We start from the raw sequence: 21,729 nt of genomic DNA, 5'->3' as shown, positions 1-21,729 counted from the left end.
CACATTTGCACAACAGTTGCTTTAAAAAATAAAATAATAAAAATAAAAATAATAATGAGATAGTAATAGAAAATGAAGAAGCTAAAATGCTCTGAGACTTTAGAATTCAGACAGATAGGCACTCTGCTGCATAACACAGCAGACTTAACAATTGTTAATAAAAAAGACAAAAAGCATGGACAATGGACATGGTAATACCTAGAGACAGCAGAATAGAAGAGAAGGAACTGGAGAAGATAACAAAATACAAACATCTGCAAATAGAAAAAAATGACTGTGGGAAAAGAAAGCAAAGGTAGTACCAATAGATGCCTTGGGTGCAATCCAACTGGAGCACCACTTGAATACCATCAGCATTGACATATTCACCATAAGTCAATTGCAAAAGGCAGCTTTGTTCAGAAAGCTTACATCCTATGATTATACCTATAAGATCATCAAACAACCACATCTGCCTATGCCAGTTCCTTGGGAAGGACTGTGCGATGAACCATAAAAGAACTGAACACCAAAGCAATTTTATGTGTCATTTGTTCCCAGTCAACAAAGGCAGGACAGAAACAGAGAAACTCTTCTCAAGTTCTCCCCACCTTTCTTCCCTTTGTCTGTTGTGTGTGGGAGAAACAAGAGTATAATGATTCAAAACAGTCCAAGTCAAACACAGGTATGTTTTAAAGGGGAATCTGTGGTAGATGTGTATTTTCCTGGTAGTGTAGTCCTCCCACCCCAAATCTGAGGATGGCCATGAAATATTAGGCCACCTCCTCCCTAGGAACTGGTGAAATGAATACAATATCTGCTGACGCCCATATGCTCCAGAATACAGACCAATATTTTGGACTTGACCAGCCTACTTCCCCCTTCTTGAGTTCTATTACATTTTAAAAATATATTCGTACTGTGTGTTTTAAATTTATTAATTACATAGTTTTAATTTTCTTTTATGCTTCCTTTTCTAAACTTAAACTGTCTCCTTTTCCTTTCTCTGAAGTGGAGGAAGACATTTGTTGTTGCCATTTTTACTTTGTCTCAATATTTTCTTAATTTAATTTTTACTTCTTTCTAAAGTAAAAACAGAAAGTATACTTTTTCCCCTGCTATGCTTCCAAAACATGTCCATTAGTTAAAATATTCTGAGTGTACTGCCAAATTGATGGCCTTCTGCTGTTCTCTTTACATTTTTATATTAAAAATATTTTAACAGAAATATGTGCACAAACAGGAAATGGAAAGTAAATTTGGAAAGTACTGATCGCTAAGGTGCTAACTTAAGGCCTGTTAAAAATAATTGTCTGAATTTCAATTCAGAAACTTTTTTATCAAATGAATTCAACAGATTGTTCAAGAACAGTCTATACTGGTGCTCTGAAGATATATTGGAAAGAGGGGAATGATGGAGACAGCAATTCAACAAGTCCAAAAGGAATCAAATTCAGGAAAACTGATGTAAAACTGTATTTATCTTGGGAAATACGCTGTGAAATGTGGCAGTTTGTAGCCCACAATGATCTGCAGTTGGAGTCTTACTTCTAAGCCAATCTGCCTTGTAGACTCAAGTCCATGGGTATGTTTGGACCAAATAACGTAAACACTATTTGTCATGGTTTACCAATACTTCCCTGATATTATCCATAATTCCCACAGACCCTTCTTGTTCCAACTTCTCTGAGAAAGAAGATGATTTTGCTTGGATGTATTAGGAATTGTTGTTCAATTACATGTGGAAAAAAGTCTTTATCTTTGATCTGTTGCTTCAATTTGGTGTAAATAGTCTCCTGATAAAAAGGACGTAACTGTACTATTGTAACCTACTATCTGAGGCATGTGCTTTTCCTTGGCAAATGTAATTACTGATATTCAAGTTTCCAGCCTGCTGTACAGTAAGTGTTTCCATTCTCCTGACATTTAAAGTTCTTACAGATATTAAAATAAAGTGATTAAAATGGTAAAGAAGTAAATGCATGCATGGGGAAATAGCTTCCAAAGCTGACAGGAACAACATCAAAGCAGAGAGCAGTTTGTGTTCATTGAAGATTAAATCACAAGACAAATATTAAGAAGGGTTGATCTGGACTCTGGACTCTGACTAGAGTCAATTCAGTGCCGGGACAGCAATGCACATTACATGATCTTTGAAAAGATGCTTTCACACTGATCTGTGCTTTTCTATTTTGTATTGTTGCAACATTCCTGAAACCCATATTGTGCCATAAAAGATTAAATACATAAAGGTGGAACCAACATGATTGCCACATATAAGATTGCAATCAGACACCCTTTGCCAGAGATGAACCTGTAGGACTTACTTCTGGGGAGACATGCAGAGGACAGTTGCTTTAATTCTAAGAACATTACCAGGAGGGTCTTCAAATCCTCAGGACCTAGTCAGACAGGCAACACTGTCACTGACCATCTTCTTCTATACCAGTTCCAGGCCACTTCTTGCTTCAGTAATGCTGAAGCTTTGTAACAAAAGGAAGTTACAACCTGGTGTGACAGAAAACATCAGGAATGCTGTCAATAGATGACGGGTGGAGGTGGGGAAATATTCATTTATTTCCTGTGTGTATTTGTAGCCAAACCTCCAAGCCTTAGGCAAGTATAATTCTAATTTCTGATACCTGGATAAGAAACATGTATTATATGGCACATAATTAATAATGATGTATCATTATCATTCTGAAAAGACTTAAGACTTTGCCTTAGTCACAAATCATACTTGGAATTCTTTATGTAACTGTGAAAACATTCATCTCTTTTACTGGATAAGGTATAAGGCCCCAGATCAGGGGTCTGCAACCTTAAACACTCAAAGAGCCATTTGGACCCATTTCCCACAGAAAAGAAAACATCAGGAGCCACAAGACCCTTCCTGTGCCTGACTATTTCTTGAGCAGCCACAAAACTAGCATATGTAGTTGAATTAAAGGTTCTCTTTTCTTCTGAAACTTTTCTTTTCTTGGATTTATCCATGGTTGGCCTACTGGGGGTTGAAAAGCTCAATAAATCGCATGTCGGCGGGTGTCACACATTGGCAGTTGTGACGCATGAATGACAGGGAGCCACAGCAGAGGGGTGAAAGAGCCACATGCAGCTCCAGAGCTTCAGGTTGCTGACCCCTGCCCCAGATACTCCAGGATTTCAGTCTTGCAATTCAGGGGCTGCAGGTGGCCCTCCAAATTTCCTGTGAAATTTCCTTACACACCACACTGATCCTTTGCAAATACTGAGGATGTTGCTCAGAAAGGCCAAAGTGCCTAAGATTGACAAAGAGAGACAAGAAAAGCAGGATTTGGAAAGCTCCTAGTGGGTTGGATTGCCTAGATTTCTCTCTTCTAGATAGAATCCTGAAAAATATTACATATCAATCCATTAATAAAACCCAGTCTTTGTGTTTTGCTTAATGAAAAATGCTGCTTAATGAAACAAAATGAAACACAAAAAGCTCTGCTTCTCAGTAAAAGATGTTAAAATAAAGGTATGTTTATGCATACTATGATATTTTTTTTCATTTTGACTCACTACAAGTAATACTCAATTTATGACCATTTGTTTAATGTTGGTTCAAAGTTATGACAATGCTGCAAAAAGTGACTTTTGACCCATTCTCAAAGTTACAACTGTTGTACAATTTCCACAGTCATGTGATCATAATTTGGACGCTTGGCAACCAGCTTGTATTTATGATGATTGCATCATCCTGCAATCACATGATCACAATTTATTACCTTCGCAGTCAGCTTCTGACCAAAGTAAAGTCAACAACTGGATTGGCTGAACAATTGCAGGATTTGCTAAACAAATCCTTGCAATAAAAATGGTCATAAAATCTGGTTCAGTCACGTGATGATTTTCTTAACAACTGTATCATTTAGTGACCAAAAATTCTGGACCCATTTGTGGTCATAAGTCAAGGACTAACTGTAGAGACTTTTGTAACAACATACAAAAAGTCTTCAGGCTCATGAACTTGTCCTTGAGTAGCACTCTGATCATTTGAATTTGAGACCCCTGTGTTAAATTAAATGTTTAATTTAACACAGGGGTTAATTTAATTCAACACAATTTAACACACAATTAAACCTATAATGTTTAAAGCTATAGCATTGTTTGCATTCAGAAATCCAGCCTTACTGTATAAAAATAGAGAAACTCCTCTACATAATGCAATGCATTACAACAAGTAATCAGTGGAACAACTTGCCTCCAGAAGTTGTAAATGCTCCAACACTGGAAGCTTTTAAGAAGAGATTGGATAACCATTTGTTTGAAGTGGTTTAGGGTTTCCTGCCTAAGCAGGTGGTTGGACTAGAAGACCTCCAAGGTCCCTTCCAACTCTGTTATTCTATTTCTATTTCCTACTATTTCTAATTGGCCATTTTAGAATTACTCTTCCGATCTTCTTTTCTCTATACATGTATTCTGGGGAAATGGTTTTGAACACTAAATCATAGGACTGATCAACTGAGATTTGATCTCAGCAATTGTTAGCTCCCAAGACATCCTCAGAATTGCCATATTTAATCTAAAGCTGGAACATGCACAGATGGCAAAATGAGAGAAATATAACACATTCACTAACTAAGCTAGTAATCACAATTCTCATGTAAATTGCAAACACATTTTATGATAATTGTACATAAACAAAATATGCAAATTAGTAACATTATTTGCAAGAAGGATACTTTCCCACCATCTCAATCTATTATGAGTCAATAAATGACATCCAATTTAAAGCATAAATAAATAAATAAATAAATAAATAAATAAATAAATAAATAAATAAATAAATAAATGCATTGCTAGGCTGAATGCAATGTCACAGAAATAAGTAAACAAAAATATTAAAAAGATACTACATATGAATCAAAGAAGTAGTAGGTTTGAAGGGATGGTTGTGACAGCTCTGAAAGTTTAGCTGCTTATGCTCTTTCTATTTTATAAAAATAAAAGAAGAACATAAGAACTGTGTTGGATCACATCAGAAGCTTACCGGAACAAGCATTATGTTTCTACCTTGAACAATCAAATGCCATTAATATTCTCCTGCAATCATATCAAATGATTATATGGATTACTGAAAAGAAAACAGATACTTTCCAGTATCAATGAATAGCTGTATCCGGCAGGAATTAGCATAATAAACTTTTAAGGCCATTCAAATTTGTAGCCTTTGATAATGCGTTCTGCACATGAATCATTCACTATTAGCTTTTTGGGATAATCCCCAGATTCAGAGTCTGTAGAGAGCGGGAAAAGTCTATCTATCTTTTTCTCCACATTTATAATTTTATATATCACTGTCACATTCCCTTTGCCTTTTTTTCTATCCAGCCTCTTATAATGTAGCCTTCATGATAGAGAAATTGCTACAGCTCTTTGCAATTTTTTATTGCCCCTTTTCTGTTCTCTTCCCCCAAGCTTTAGGTCAAGAAGATTTGTGATCCCATCTGATGCCATTGTTGGATTGCCCTGGTGTCATTTTTAATATATAGCAATTCTTTTTTTCACTGTGATATATAAGCATCACTTCCTCCTTCTGCTGTTGACCACAGTACAAGGGGAAGGCGAAAATGGTTCCTAAGCAGAAATTTGGGGGGCACAAAGTTACCTTTATAAGTACATTTTATTTATGCAAGTAGCAAACATTTTCAGTTAACAGGTATGTAGACCACATGATAAATTGCTCACTTAATATGAAGATCACTGATATAATATATTGCCCTGGCAGCTTAGTAGATGGCCTATTCTTTCATTTTGCTTCTACTGCAAACAATGTTAAGCAAATTAACTGATATTTTTCTGAGAAGTTCTGGAAAACACAGAGAGGAAAAGTTCTTGTCCTTATTCATACCAGTATCTATTCAATAATTTTAATGGAGCTATATATGAAATATGAGATACTACTCTAACTGTTGATGATCCAGTTAGTTTTTGTCCAAACCAACTAAACGTTTCCAGTGTGATCCCTATTTTTAAATATTATATAAAATTATTTCTTTTGGATAAATTAATACAAAGAATAATTGAAGACAAATTTGTCATGCAAAGGGTTGAATTTTGATAAAAAAAATCAACATACCTTCTTTAAAGAAACGCTCTGTTTCACACAAAGAATTTTTTGGAGAGAATTCAATTTTTCAAAGAAATATTATGCAAGTTAATAGAATAGATTAAAACATTTAAAGACCATGAGAAAATCATAGTGCTACAGAAATCAAACTGATATTAATTTAAAAGAGACTGAGAAATGAAATACATTGGATTTTCTAAGCTGTTTACAACAATGGAATTTAACAGCTGAAAAGCCTTAGAAATAAATAAATAAATAAATAAATAAATAAATAAATAAATAAATAAATAAATAAATAACTGAGCAAATTTAATGCTCATGAAATAAGAGGAAAGATCTCTATTCAGATCTGTAACGGGTTTAAAATCAAGGAACAACAACAACAAAAGACTTTCCACCAAAGATCTGTATTTTAACATGTTCATAGATGTTGGGCGAAGTTAGGAATAGTGGTTCAAAGTAAAAAATTAAAATTATTCATATTATATAAGCCTATTATCAACATTAAGTTAAAATATCGCAATGTTCTACATTATATACACTGATAGGATCTACATTAGCAATTGACCAGAAAAGGGACTATATGAAAATTTTTATAGAAACTTTCATCCAATAAAAAAGGCAAAATCAATATCAGTGTTATGGGAGGCAGGGGAATTAAAAATTTGTCAAAATCAACATGCCTTTACATTAATTTATAAAGCTGTGATACTTTGAATGATATGGAGATATTTGGACACTGGATCTCAAAAAGAGCTGGAACTGATATTAAAAAAAAGAAAAGCCGAAATGATTGAATTGTTGGGGTAATTTCTCTATGAGGCAAAGACTGCATCTGTGAAGTTTGCAGGCCCATATTAGGAACACTACATCCATTTGGCTCTGATCAGTTTTCAATACCAGTGATCATAGTATCCAAGACTGGTTCATGGGGTTGGGAGCAGGGGCATAGTTCTGCAAATATCTCCTCATTCTTCCAGGTCCAGGTCCAATCAATGTTGAGTCCAGCCCCAGAAACCTGACACATGAGGTGCCTCGGCTAGATTCAATATCTGGGTGAGGTCATCCATTGGTTTTGGGCGAAGTATCATCAATATGCTATAACTCCACCCCAGTCTTTACAAACAATGCCATTAAGATTATTCACTAGTGCTTGGAGGTGAAGGAGAAACAGGCTGCAACTCAACCATAGGTAGACTGGCTATGAGTTTTTCAGTCTCCTGGATCTGGAGACCTTCCATCTCTGGCAAGAGATGTGTGCAATCTCAGGGTCTGCCTAAACACACAAATCTTGCTCAAGATGGTAGCTGTGGTAGGAGGGCAATTGTACAAATTCATATTTTATGCAAATTGCTCCCATTCTTGGATTGGGAAGCTCTGGTCATGGTCACTTTTGTCTTAGTCTCTTCCCAGTGGGGTTACTGCAATGTATTCTATGTGGGGTTGCTCTTGAAAAGCATTTGAAAGCTTCAACTGGTTTGGAATGCAATGGTACACAGTTATAGGCATATTGAAATTTGCCCCTATAATTTGCCCCATTGCTGTGTTAGCTGCACTGGTGCCCAGTAGGTTTGCAGATGTGATTCAAGGTGCTGTTTATCACCTTTAAAGTCCTGATATCACAGGACCAATTTATCTGCCGAACCACCCATTTCCAATGATTTCAGTCTATTCTACCAGATCCAACAGGATGGGTGTGCTGTGTTCTCTCTGAAGCAATGTCTTTTTGTAGGACCCAGGGGATATGCTTTCTCTTTCACAGCATCTGCCCATTGGAATAGCCTTCCCTTGAGATCCAGTTGGCCCTGTACTACTTGGTCTTCCAGAAGGTGTTGCTTTAACCTAGTTTGAGAGAACAGTTGATCCAGTTCCTCTGCTACAACTGGGAAGTTCTGTAGACATTGCTGTACCAACGAAATGATATAGAGACACACATGAAGACTCACTTTCTCTAAAAGTAGATTCCTTCTAAGGCTGTACTGGAAATTAGGTTTTAGACAGCAGGTTCCTTAAATCAGGCATTTCCCAGATTCATCTTCTTGTCATCATCCTGAATATCTAGGACAAGGGTATATTCCTAGCAAGAAAGTTTTTCACTCCCTCTTTCTCTGTTTTCATGGTACACATGGACCAATAAAGTGACGCTACCATGTGGAATAACTGCAGACTCAGCAGAAAAGTCAGAGGAAACAGGGAAAAAATAGTATTGTTAGAAAAGAAACCCAGTCCTCCCACTTTCTAGCTGAACTGAAAGGTTCCAGATTCCTATTACCACTTTGGATTGTCTGCTCATTTTCATCAGCTTCCACTTATATATGCCATTACACAGAGCTTGCCTCTGGCTGAGCTTATGGATACATGATTTATGGCATATCTAGAGTTAAGAATTATTTAATCCTCAGCATATTTTATTGCTGTTGAACTAGGGTACATTTCAGGTTTGCTGCTCGCACTATAATTTTATACCTGACTGGTAATGATATACAAATGCAATTGATACAAGTGACCAAGGAAATAAAAGTCATCAGCAGGTGGCAGTTTATAACTAGAAATAGATAGAACAGTTTTTTACTGCATAACATTCCCCTGGAATATGATAACACTGTAGTGGCATTGCAAAAAAAACATTGTATTTCAAAGAGTATAGAGATACCTTTTCATTTCTCCATCATATTAAGATTCTAGAAATTTAAAATTCATTCTTATAGTATATGTTTAGCTTGCTTGTTTTTCACTCTTGATGAAGAAAAGATGGGATCTTCACATAGCTATAGAAAAACCTTTAAATTGTTTAGGTTGGTATTGACTTATATATATACTGGTAATTCCCATCCCAGGACTCTGTCAGTTTGCATGATAAACAGATAAACCATGCAGTCAACGATCCTGCAATCTCGTATCATCAAAACAAGGTTTTTATACCATGTTTTGTTAAGACCTTAGTATTGCCTTTTGAGTTTGGAGCTTCAACCCAGATTAGCACTGAATGCCATGTAACTTGGACATTTTGGAGTCTCATCACTGTTTTTTCCCATGGGGATCCCAACAGTTGATTGGAGATTTGTCATCATCATGCTTGCTGTGTTATGTGCTTCTGTTTAAATCTGTCTCCTAAAGCAGGTTCAGAGGTGGTATTCAGCAGGTTCTGACCAGTTCTGGAGAACCGGTAGTGGAAATTTTGAGTAGTTCGGAGAACCAGTAAATACCACCTCTGACTGGCCCCACTCCCATCTATTCTCTGCCTCCTGAGTCCCAGTTGATCGGGAGGAAATGGGGATTTTGCAGTAACCTTCCCCTGGAGTGGGGAGGGAATGGAGATTTTACAGTATCCTTTCCCTGCCACCCCCACCACGCCATGACACGCCCACCACGCCACACCCACAGACCGGTAGTAAAAAAATTTGAGTCCCACCACTGAGCAGGTTCCAAGAATTCCAAATCTGTTCACCAACCAAAACAATTCATGATCCCTGGAGCAGAAAGTTACTTCAACATAGAGGAATATGCAAAAAACAATGTTCATTTTGGCTCTTCATCTCATATTAAAGACACACACACACACATACACAAACAGAGTGCCTCCATTTCTATCCTAGTAAGGCAATCTACTTTGATCTTCTGTCAAGCAATAACTAACAGGCTTGGTGAAAACCATTGTCTCTAAAATTTGTTCCCAACCAAAGCAGAGTGCTTAAGAACCTTAGTAACAATTCATATGCGCTTATATACCTGTGGCCCAAGCCGCTAAATTCCCTGATTGCTATGGAGTAGAATCCTTCCAGGCAACTGAGTTGAATGCAGTGATCAGTGTTAGTATTCTTCTCAGGAAATATTTCTGCCCTTAGTGAACAACATAAGAAAGTCTGATACATCTTTTTATGGAGTTAAGTAGGGGTACAAAATATTTTATATAAATAAATTCAGTAAAGCAAGGTAAAAGTATAGGAAAACATATTCCCCCCCATCTTATATGCTTAGCTTTAAAATAATTGTGATAAGAAAAGTATTTTTGAATTGGATATAACAAATATATTTCTGAGTAAATATGCATAAGATTTATTACCAACATATCAAGCATATCTAGTGACTAGTCATAATTTATATAAATTCACTCTCTAAATACTTACTAAAAGTAGCTAATACATGTTATTATGGAAACCGCATATTCATTTTTATTCTTTGATATATATCCCATTACGCTCTGCACTACATCCTACAACATCTTGAATCTCCAAAGACCTATGTAAGGGTTATCTTTGTAGATTTCAGTTCAGGATTCAACACCATCATTCTAGACATTCTTCTAACTAGGCTAAACCAGCTAGTGGTACCTGAACACACTTGTAAATGGATCATAAGCTTCCTAACAGACAGGAAGCAGCAGGTAAAGCTAAGCAGAATCACATCAGATACCTGTACAATTAGCACAGGGGTCCTACAAGGCTGTGTGCTCTCTCCACTTCTCTTCTCTTCTCTATATACCAATGATTGCATCTCAACCAATCCATCTGTTAAACTACTGAAGTCCATAGATGACACAACAATGATGGGTCTCATTTGAGACAATGATGAATCTGCATACAGTTGGGACGTTGAAAAACTAGCTTCGTGGTGCAACCAGAACAATCTGGAACTGAACACACTCAAAATCATAGAAATGGTGGTAGACTTTAGGAGAAACCCTTCCATACTTCCACCTCTCACAATACTAGACAACACAGTATCAACAGTAGAGACCTTCAAATTTCTAGGTTCTACCATATCGCAAGATCTAAAATGGACAGCTAACATCAAAAACGTCATCCAAAAAACACAACAAAGAATGTTCTTTCTGCGCCAACTCACAAAGCTCAAACTGCCCAACTGTAGAACTGATACAGTTCTACAGAGGAATTACTGAGTTTGTCATCTGCACCGCTATAACTGTCTGGTTTGGTTCTGCAACCCAACAAGACAGACACAGACTTGAGGATAATTAGAACTGCAGAAAAAACAATTACTACCAACCTGCCTTCCATTGAGGACCTGTATACTGCACAAGTCAAAAAGAGGGCTGTGCAAATATTTACAGACCCCTCGCATCCTGGACATAAACTGTTGCAACTCCTACCCTCAAAATGACGCTATAGATCACTGGCCACCAGAACAACTAGACACAAGAACAGTTTTTTCCCGAATGCCATCACTCTGTTAAATAAATAATTCCCTCAACACTGTCAAACTAGTTACTAAGTCTGCATTACTATTAATCTTCTCATCGTTCCTATCACCCATCTCCTCCCACTTATGACTGTATGACTGTAACCTTGTTGCTGGTATCCTTAAGATTTATATTGACTGTTTCCCTATGACTATCATTAAGTGTTGTCTGTGGGAGCGAACTGGCCGGTGGGAGGCTACTGGTGACAGAAGTCGGTCTCGAAGGTACCTGGGTCCTATGCCATGGAGCGCTTTAAAGGTGGTAACCAACACCTTGAATCGCACCCGGAAGACCACTAGTCTTCCAGTGGTCTCGTGCAGGAGGGGTGTCACGTGGGCACAACGGGCTGCGCCCATAACCACCGCATTCTGGACCAGTTGGAGCCTCCGAGTGCTCTTCAAGGGGAGCCCCATGTAGAGAGCATTAAAATAGTCCAGCCAGGAGGTGACAAGGGCATGAGTGACTGTGCGCAAGGCATCCCATCCAGAAAGGGCTGCAACTGGCGAATCAGGCGAACCTGATAAAAAGCCCTCCTGGCCACGGCCATCATATGCTCTTCAAAAGACAGCCATGCGTCCAGGAGGACACCCAGATTGCGAGCCCTCTCCGTGGGGGGAAGAGATTCACCCCCAATAGTCAGCGATGGCACCAGCTGACTATATCGGGACGCTGGAAGCTACAGCCACTTGGTCTTGGAAGGGTTGAGTCTGAGCCTATTTCTCCCCATCCAGACCCACACGGCCTCCAGGCAGCGAGACATCACATCAAGGGCATCGTTGGGGTGGTCTGGGGTGGAGATGTACAGCTGAGTGTCATCAGCCTACTGATGGACTCTCACCCCAAAACCACGGATGATCTCACCAGCGGCTTCACATAAGTGTTGAACAGAAGGGGTGAGAGGACCGACCTCGCGGCACTCCCCATGCGAGGCACCTCGAGGTCGACCTCTGCCCCACTGCCAACACAAACTGCGAGCGGTCGGAGAGGAAGGAGGAGAACCACCGCAAAATGGTGCCCCCTATTCCTAACCCCCTCAACCGCTGCAGCATGATACCATGGTCGATGGTATCAAAAGCCACTGAGAGATCTAATAGGACCAGGACAGAGGAGCAACCCCTGTCCCGAGCTCTCCAGAGATCATCCACCAATGCGACCAATGTCGTTTCTGTGCTGCACCCCTGCCTGAAGCCCGACTGGTACGGGTCCAGATAGATAGCTTCATCCAGGTACCGGGGAAGCTGTCGTGCCACCACGCTCTCAACAACCTTCGCCACAAAACAAAGGTTGGGGACCGGACAGTAGTTAGCTAATTCAGCCGGGTCCAGGGAAGGCTTCTTGAGGAGGGGCCTCACCACTGCCTCTTTCAAGGCGGCGGGAAAGGCACCCTCACTCAGAGGGTGTCTTCTTGATGAATATATCTTTTCTTTTATGTACACCAAGAGCGTATGCACCAAGACAAATTCCTTGTGTGTCAAATCACATTTGGCCAATAAAGAATTCTATTCTATTCTATTCTATTCTATTCTATTCTATTCTATTCTATTCTATTCTATTCTATTCTATTCTATTCTATTCTATTCTATTCTATTCTATTCTATTCTATTCTATTCTAGTGTTGGGTTTCTACCGGTTCATCCCAGTTGGTAGTGGCGGTGGCGGGAGGCTCCACCCATCCACCTGACGTCATCACGGATGCTCTGCACACGCGTAGAAGTTTCTGTGCATGTGCATAAGTGCCGCGCGCAAGCACTTCAGTATTTAGAACAAAAATGTATTTCCACAATCCAAAAGGTGACCACACACATAGACATCACTGGGTAGGCAACACACATATCAAACTGACTTTATACTTAGCTAACAGAAGAGGAGAATCATTAGCAGAAACAAAAACTGATATCGACTAAAGCTCAGATCACAAGTTGCTTCATGAAAAATTCAAATTAAACAAAAGAAAACAAAATAATCTGATGAACAGGATGCTACCTAAATTTTAAGATTGTGCAACGATGATCAAGAATAGATTTAATGGATTCAATTTAAAGCCTGAAGTACTCTGGATGAAAATTTGGGAACTCATTAAAGATAAGGGAAACAAACATACTATCACTGATGACACTTTCAGGAGCTTACAGGAACTCAAAGGAGCAGATGCTGCCAGGCAATCCTGATGAATGAATTATTGAATAACAACAGTGCATATGGTAGATGATATTGGCTAGTAAGCAATTCCTTCAGATATGAGGCAATACCACTTTAGTGAATGATAATAGTTAAGCTATTGATGCTTTTTAAGACTAGCAAGTATGGTGAAAATTATTTTGTTGGTATATTGTTGGTATTATTTTGTTTTGTATTTTGGGCATTAATAGATTTTTCAGAATTATGAATTTACCGCATGATGAACACTATGTGTTTTTTACTGTAGACTAGAATGATGCCTCTTGCTAAAAAGCACAGAAGATCCTAGACTGCCACCCTTCTCCCACAGAAAATGCTGAACATATATTCAGAAAGCATTCTATTAATATACCGATCAAAATTTTATAGGGGTTTAAATGCCAGTCTGAAGTGATGAGTAACTTTTTAATTAATCCATATATGAAGAGAAGTAGAAACACATATAGCAAATCAAATTGTATATTCACTAAAAATGTTACAATTTTTAATCTATTGCAGATTGCTAAACATTTTCCTGGCTAAATGAAGTGCTCCTTGAGCTGTTGAATTTTTAGTTTCAGGCCTAGCTTATTAAGAGTTAGGACCTCTAAATCAGAAAGGGCAAATCTTGAGGAGGGGGTGAACAAATGCATTGTTAAATTGGAGCAGAATAACCCTTTCTCTCAAATAAAAATTAACTATTGCTAAGATCCAACCACACGGCACCCTGCAGGTAACCTTAACTGGCCAGGAAGGGAATGGATCTAAAGAGCAGGTGGTTGACCTCACAGTTATAAGGACCCTGACCACTTTCTTGGGCCCAACAGGATCAAACTATTCCCAGATAACCAGGCAAGATTATGCCATCTCCTTTGGACCTGTACAAAAATTGGCATCCAACCTGGAATGAATTTAAGCAGTTTTGTCTGACAGATGCTGTACAAATTCCTACACAGAGCATTATAGGTTGACCTCCAAGGAGGACCAGACAAAATTACAATCAAGTAGCTTTAATAAATTGGGGTGGCCTAAGCAAATGTGATCAATACGAAGCATTTCTTGAAAGGTATCTTTTTCCCCCAGTCAGATCATCCAGGTATTTAGTTTAGTGGAAATGCGACCAATGCCGTTTCCGTGCTGTACCCAGGCCTAAAGCCTGGGTAGTTTTTAATATAAGGGCCAAATTATTTAATATGTTTTAAACTGTTTTTAAATTTTATGGAGATATGTTGTTTTATTGTGGCTGTGCACCGCCCTGAGTCCCTTGGGAGAAGGGCGGTATAAAAATTTAAATAAAATTTAAATAATAAATAAATAAATAAATAAATAAGGCAACTTTTTGCCTTTTTTTTTGCCTGACAACTTTGACTACAGAAAAGACATTGATTAATTGTAATGCTGATTGGAAGCCCCATTTGGATTTTCTTCAGGAAAATATAATTATGATATATAGGTTTGATCATTAGAAAAAAATCATAGATAACAGAAAAACTGAAAGTTCCATTGTCAAGTTAGAATAAGAGGTTAATGTAAATGTATGCATATCTGTTGTAAAAGAAAAATTGTATTTTTCTTCTTGAACTTTTGGCTTTGCTCTTTCATTCTTTACTTCCCCCCACTTTTTTTTCTATCTTAATTATTAGTTTTTGTTAGTTTTGATCTTTCCACTTAAAAAAGAATCTAATAAAGTTATCTTAAAAAGGAGCAAACAGCAGAAATGAACAACAGCTCATTGCTGGCCAAGAACAATGACACTATCAGTTCCTCCTGCCAAAACTGTCCTCTGTAAAAGTTCTGTTGAGTCCCTACATACTCTCATCTCCCAGTCTTGTTTTAAATTTCTATTCTCAGGCCTGGCAATCCTATCAAGCCCTTGCAGCAGAGGTGGGCGGCACCGGTTCTCTTAATTTTCTGAGCAGTTCGGAGAACCGGTTGTTGGAAGAAATCTAATCCTGCAAGGAATGCAGGAAAGAAATATTCTAGTGTGCCTGTATTTCTAGCCTAATCCTTATCTTAATTGCTGCTCCTGCTGCTTTAAGTGTTTTTAGAAACTGCCCAGACTTTCTGTCTGTAGCTGAGCTTCTCTGGAGTCTCCCCCCACAAAGATTTTTGTGGTACTTTTATTCCTGAGGCTCGAACAGCTATGACCATTTTTCACACTTACGACCATTGCAGCATCCCCACAGTCATGAGAGGACGGGCGAGACAAAGCACCCCTTGATGTAAGTGACATCGAGTTGGCCACGCCCACCCAGCCAGTCATTAGGGCAGAGAACTGGTTGTTAAAAAATTTGCAGCCCACCACTGCCTTGCAGTGAACAAGTTGAAATTATGGTAAGATGATTGTGCATTTTCTTATTCCCCTTAATATCGATTTTCAATGTCTCTCCAGTTCTGTTGCCACTTTTTGTAGAAGAAGAAAGTTGAGCTTTGAGTCAACGGAAGCTTTGAGCTTTGAGTCAGCTGCAGTCCTTGTTTAAGTGTGAAGTATAATGATTCTAGCTTTGAGTTCTGAGGAAGAGGACCTGGCAAACTAACTAACTAACTGCTGAAGAACTTGAGCCACTTTCCTCCTGATACTGAGCCTGAAGGTACTGATCTGGCTCCCAATGAATTCATGCCACCACTATTATATTGTCTTCCAACCACTTCCTACATAATAGACAACATCTATGCCTGTATTGTGCTTGACAACAGCATAGGTCCACAGCTGAGTAACAAGTCAGGAGAAGGAACACTCTTTCTGGGCAGTACATCCATTATTTACACATTTCCTTTCCACTGTAGGGAAAGATAGTCTCAGAGATGTTTGAAGTCTTCCAAATCTTATTGTAAAGACCCAGAGACTCTCCAAAATATGCAGCTTAATTATAACTATGTATGAATGAAAAGAAAAAGTATTTATTACAAGGAAAGCGATCTTATTAAAGGTATTTAATTTAATTACATTGGATTTAAAATTACAATACATTGAAACAAATGTAATGATATTGCTGGAGAAAAGAGATATTGCAGGGCAGGAAGTATCCAAACAGTTTAATGTTTCAAATCAAACACTTCATATTAGAAATTGCCTTAAGGGTGAAAGTGGTTTGTATAATCTAAAATGTGTACCTGTAGATCTGAAATTGTAACATAGAGGCTCTCCATATTTCTGAGAGATCCAAAGTTTTTATCTTTGAAGAATCATGATGATTCACATCTTCCTTATTTCAAACACTTCAGCTTCCTCCACCAGCATGCTAACTGGTTGCGCATGACTACATCCCTTAAGCTAAACAACTTTGAGTCATTTTCCCACGGTCCCCTGAATAAGCTATCAATGAACTGGCAATCCTTTCACATCAGTAAGCACCACTATGTTATTTTTGAACAAACTGAAAACAAGACTGATTATTCATAAGCATTCAAAATGACTGGGTTGATTAGGTAGATATTTGATAGCCTTCCACAAAAACTTTCTATTGCCTCCATCTTCAGAGGAAAGGTGGTGCCTCAAAAATAAGCAGAACCAGGCACTGTAGCCATGTACCAAAAAATTCCAAATCTTACCAACCTGGAGGAGGGTGAATTCTACTGAAATGGAACACTTGAGTTAATACTGCTTGACTCCAAGCATTCAAAACATTACCAACCAACTCAATGAAGCTGCCATGAGACCCTTTCCCAGTTGGAAGAGTCCAGTTGTACACTAATATTGTACAACTGTCATCTAATAAAAACATCCTTTCTCATCACTGCTGATTATCTGTATAGACTTTCCTGCCAAATATATGTAGCCTAATATAGCTTTCTTAAAATAACTTTGATATTAAGTCAAAGTTAGGCAAAGAGTCTCTATAGTAGCAATTAAAACAGAACCCTGACAGTAGTCAGCAGCAGTATGTAGGCTAATTGTGCATTTGCTCATGAGGTACGTGGATTGCTGTTTTTCATTGTACAATTCTCTGGTCACAATATGCAGGCTTCTCATGCTTCATTTAAATCCTAGGGGAATATAACCTGAGGAAACTCACTGGGCCTCTTGAGGCTGGGAAATATGGGAAGGGGCTTTTAGAGTGAAGGGGGGATTCTGACAGAGAATAACACAGCTATTACTATGCTCTGCCATGTACAACAGAATTTTGGAGAAGTGTTCATGACTTCAAGGTGCCAAATACTTCAAGGTGCCAAATACTGTTTGAATGATCTAGCTTTCATTGTATACTGTAATTATATTATCACTGTCTGCAACCTTTCTATATTCCAGGTAAAGCTCAAGGGAAGACATCATAAGGTAGTTTCTCCTAATTAGTTTTTTCATAGTGGTGGTATATATATATATATATATATATATATATATATATATATATATATATATATATATATATATATATATATATATATATATATATATATATATATATATATATATATATATATATATATATATTTAATTTGATTTATATGCCGCCCTTCTCCGAAGACTCAGGGCGGCTTACAATGTGCTCAGCAATAGCCTTCATCCTTTTGTATATTTATACAAAGTCAGCTTATTGCCCCCACAACTGGGTCCTCAATTTACCTACCTTAGAAAGGATGGAAGGCTGAGTCAACCTTGAGCCTTGGCGAGATTCAAACCCTGCACTAATTGCAGGCAGCTGGTCTTAATAACCAGCTTAATAACAGGGTGCCTTAAACCCCTGTACTACCAAGGCTGTACTACCAAGGCTCATATTCAGCACTAATGAGAAATCTCATCCTTAGCAATTGATGGATAATTTTATGGGATAATTTCTTCTTACTTGAGAAATTTGGAAAAATTGTCCAATTGGTTTTTTGGAAACAGTCTCAAATTCAGTGGAGAATGTCATAAAGTCCATTTATAACTAGCTATAGTTTCAAAGTCAAATGAATTACCAATTGTCCAACTCCAGGAAAATGTCCTTTACTGATCCTAAATATTTTTCTTTCATGAATATTAGGCTCTGAAGATGACTTTACTGCAGCCATTCATATTCATCAACTGTAGTGGAACAATAACAAATATACAGAAATATCTGGAGGCTCTTTATGAATTGCAATCAGCATTTAATATTGGAAGATCTCACTTTCTCAATCGGCGTCCCCTTCATATATGGAATTCCAGAATTCTCACAATGACCATCAGGAGAATTTGCAGATTGAGGAAGGCTGTTCTTAAAGATTTGGTAGACTGCTGCCCAAATCCATAACTCCTTGCTTATTATGCTTATTCTCCATCTACCAGATATGCTTGTAACAGATGTGATACAAAATGATTCATGAATGCTTGTGTGCCAGTCTCTTCAACCAGCTAAAACACCATGGTAATGAGGATAAGAGAATTACTGCCCCTACATTATTCTATGCATTTTACCACTGATTGAAGATTTGAATTTGGTTCTTCCTAGTCGAGCATTCTAGCCATTATACCACAATTTACAATTTATGATAGTATTTATCAACTAGAAATTCAGCAATATGTCTGTTTTATGAAATGTGTAGGTTGATGCAACATGAATTTCAATAAAATATTTTTTGCTAACATTTGTTAGCAAATATTAAATATGCTTGAGCTTTTATGAGACTTACTAAAAAGATGAAATTCATTTTAAGTGGAATATTGTAGATATATTTATTACCTTTTGGCTGGCCAGATTAACATGATACAGAAAATAGTCCTAGAGCAATAATGCAAGTGATTTTTTAAAAAAATTGTGAATAGATCCTTTCTCATTCTGATTCAGAAAGAAGAGAAATAATACTATAAATATATAATTTTAAGCATAAAATTTAAGCACATCAAAATATAATACATTGCCTAACTCTTTAAACTAATAAATTTTACAAATAAATAAATAAATAAAAATAACAAAAAAGCCCTAAATGCCAGGAATTAGAGTAACCCATAAACTTGAGCCAAAGTTCAATGACCAAGAAATTTTTAAGATGCAGAAAATTTTCACAGTTCAGATTCTCCTACCTTCATGAAATATAAGTGTAAGGAAGTCCTTCCATGTTGAAATACTTTGAGACAGTTAGCATTTTATTTCTGAGACCCTCCTTGAACAGGTTGTTAAGATCATTTTGCTGTAGCTGGATCTTTCATTGAGATCCGTTATGTCACCTGGTTATTTCTGCTTTCACCCACTATTTTTACAGTTATGAAGTTGGAAGAAGGGCATCATGCCCAGCCTCCTGCTCACTGCAGAAATCCAATGCAAGCCTCTGAGACAGAGCAGCCCAACTTGAATGCACCCAGTAAAAGGAACCAGACACTTCCCTTCCTCTGCTGGAAGTCCAAATCCACTGAAAGTGATTCTTCAGCTTTTCTTGACCTACTGACCATAAGCCAGTATGATTGTGATCAAGGATTGACTCTCTTTGTCTATCATTCTGCCTATTTTTTATCTAAGAAATTCCTAATCTAAAGTCATTTCTTTCTGCCTTTCTTCTCAAATACACATGAACAGAATACATGTTCTCGGACTCTTTTTCTGACAAAATGTAGTTAGGTAGGGATTAGCCTCTGTTTATAATAAAAAATAATCTCCTTTCTGTTATGATATAAAATCTGGTTCATAAATTATTGCTAAAGAGCTAAACACTTAGGAAGACTCACAATCGCACAGTGAAAGATTCAACTTCCAACAATACTGTTCTTACTATTCCTAACATTTCTATTTCTATTTATCTAATCATTCAGCTGCCTTTCTCTGAACTTGTTCCAATTTCTCTGAATCCTCCTAAAAGTGATTACTATTTGTAATTTACTTTAAATATAGCTTTTCACTGATAAACAAAATACAGAGTTAAAATAAATGAGACCTAATGTTCTAGGTTATCCCTATTGCCTGCTTCCCTTGTCGACAATCACTCTTTTTGGCCATGTTTTGCATCACATAGTGAGAAAATGTCTATGGCCACACGATAAACTGACTGGGGCAGTGGGTACAGGTTACAGCTAACAAGCATGATTGCATAGTCTCCTTGAAGTATTCAATATCTGTCTGTATTCATTGCAGAAATAGTATTGAGAGATGTAGATAGAATTTTCTTCAGCAGAATTTAGTAACACCCAGACTGATTTGTCTGCAATTTGAAGCACAGAAGAATTCCTAAGACTACTGAATGTACTATGTTCAATTAAAACCTCTTTTTACTTCAATATATGAGATACAAATATTAGCCATGCCTGGAAACCTCAATTGTTTAGATACATTAATTGAAGTTCCCAAGTCTGTCATTAACTTTGGCTCAGAACCAAAACATTGTATTAAGATAAATACTGTGGGCAAGCAACATGGAAAAATGAATTACAACAGTCTCAGTTAACAAAACTATAACTTAATGTTCTGAAGAAGATTAAGTAGATATCCATGATCTTAAAAGGAGATTCTTAACAAAATATTCTTTTCTGGGTCTTTGGGAGATAATGTGTGGGAAAGACTTGGTTTTAAATTGTAGGCCAGTAGTGCAATATATTGCTTCATTTGACTCTATTCTATACAGACATGATTCTGTTTTGCTTTAATATTCATATACAGTAGTTGTCAATAGGGAGTTGGGAAAAAGGTAACAGTTGGAAATGTGAATGTTCTTATCCTGTTATGCTGTAGACACACTACAGCATATTCCTATGGTACGCTTATAGCTTGAATTTTGCTATATTATAGTTATCATCTTTGATTTGATGATGTTTATTATCTTTTAAGTAAACGGCATACTAGGAACACAGCCCCATAATACTGTACTAGTATGCTTTGGATAATTGGCTAACCTTGCAAATGACAGGCCTTTTTATAAATATCTCACTCTCCTGAGGTTGCCTTTTTCCCAGTGTCACAGCTAATTAACTTCTAGGGATAATGATGGGAACTATTTTCTTTCACCATCCCAAACATAGGCCCAAAAGCAATGATTTAGCTGAGGAAGCCTCCCCTGCAGCCCCCCGCAGATCGAAGCATACAAAACAATTGGAGTGTGTGCAGAAGGCATGACTAATGCTGGACAACCATCATTTGTCTGAGCTCTGAGGCTTGTGATGGGATCATTTACAATATCTAGTACAGGGAGGGAGAAAAAACTTCTCTTGATTTGTTTTTTTAAAAATAGCTAGTCTTCAAAGGAAAGGATGTTTTCTTAGGGCATTTAAGGCAGGCAATATTCTAGTAATAATCTGTAATACATTACTTCCTGTTTAAAAATGGGAAAGTACTGCTTTTAAATAATATTACAATGCTTACTGATGTGATGCATGGTTTGAAACAGAAGTGAAAAAAATCCCCAGGCTGCAAGG

The 21,729-nt window shown here is 37.5% G+C and overlaps 1 long non-coding RNA gene across 2 annotated transcripts in view; it reads right to left on the bottom strand.

The window, feature by feature from the left end:
• Positions 1–21,729, bottom strand: part of LOC117669436 (uncharacterized) — a 68,055-nt gene that overhangs the window by 18,353 nt on the left and 27,973 nt on the right. The window lies entirely within an intron of this gene.

This window comes from Pantherophis guttatus, chromosome 5, assembly GCF_059756535.1.
Source record: "Pantherophis guttatus breed Tessera chromosome 5, ASM5975653v1, whole genome shotgun sequence".
Taxonomy (NCBI): domain Eukaryota; kingdom Metazoa; phylum Chordata; class Lepidosauria; order Squamata; family Colubridae; genus Pantherophis; species Pantherophis guttatus.
Note: the sequence above shows the minus strand (reverse complement) of the source record. Positions and strands in the feature narration are given on the sequence as shown.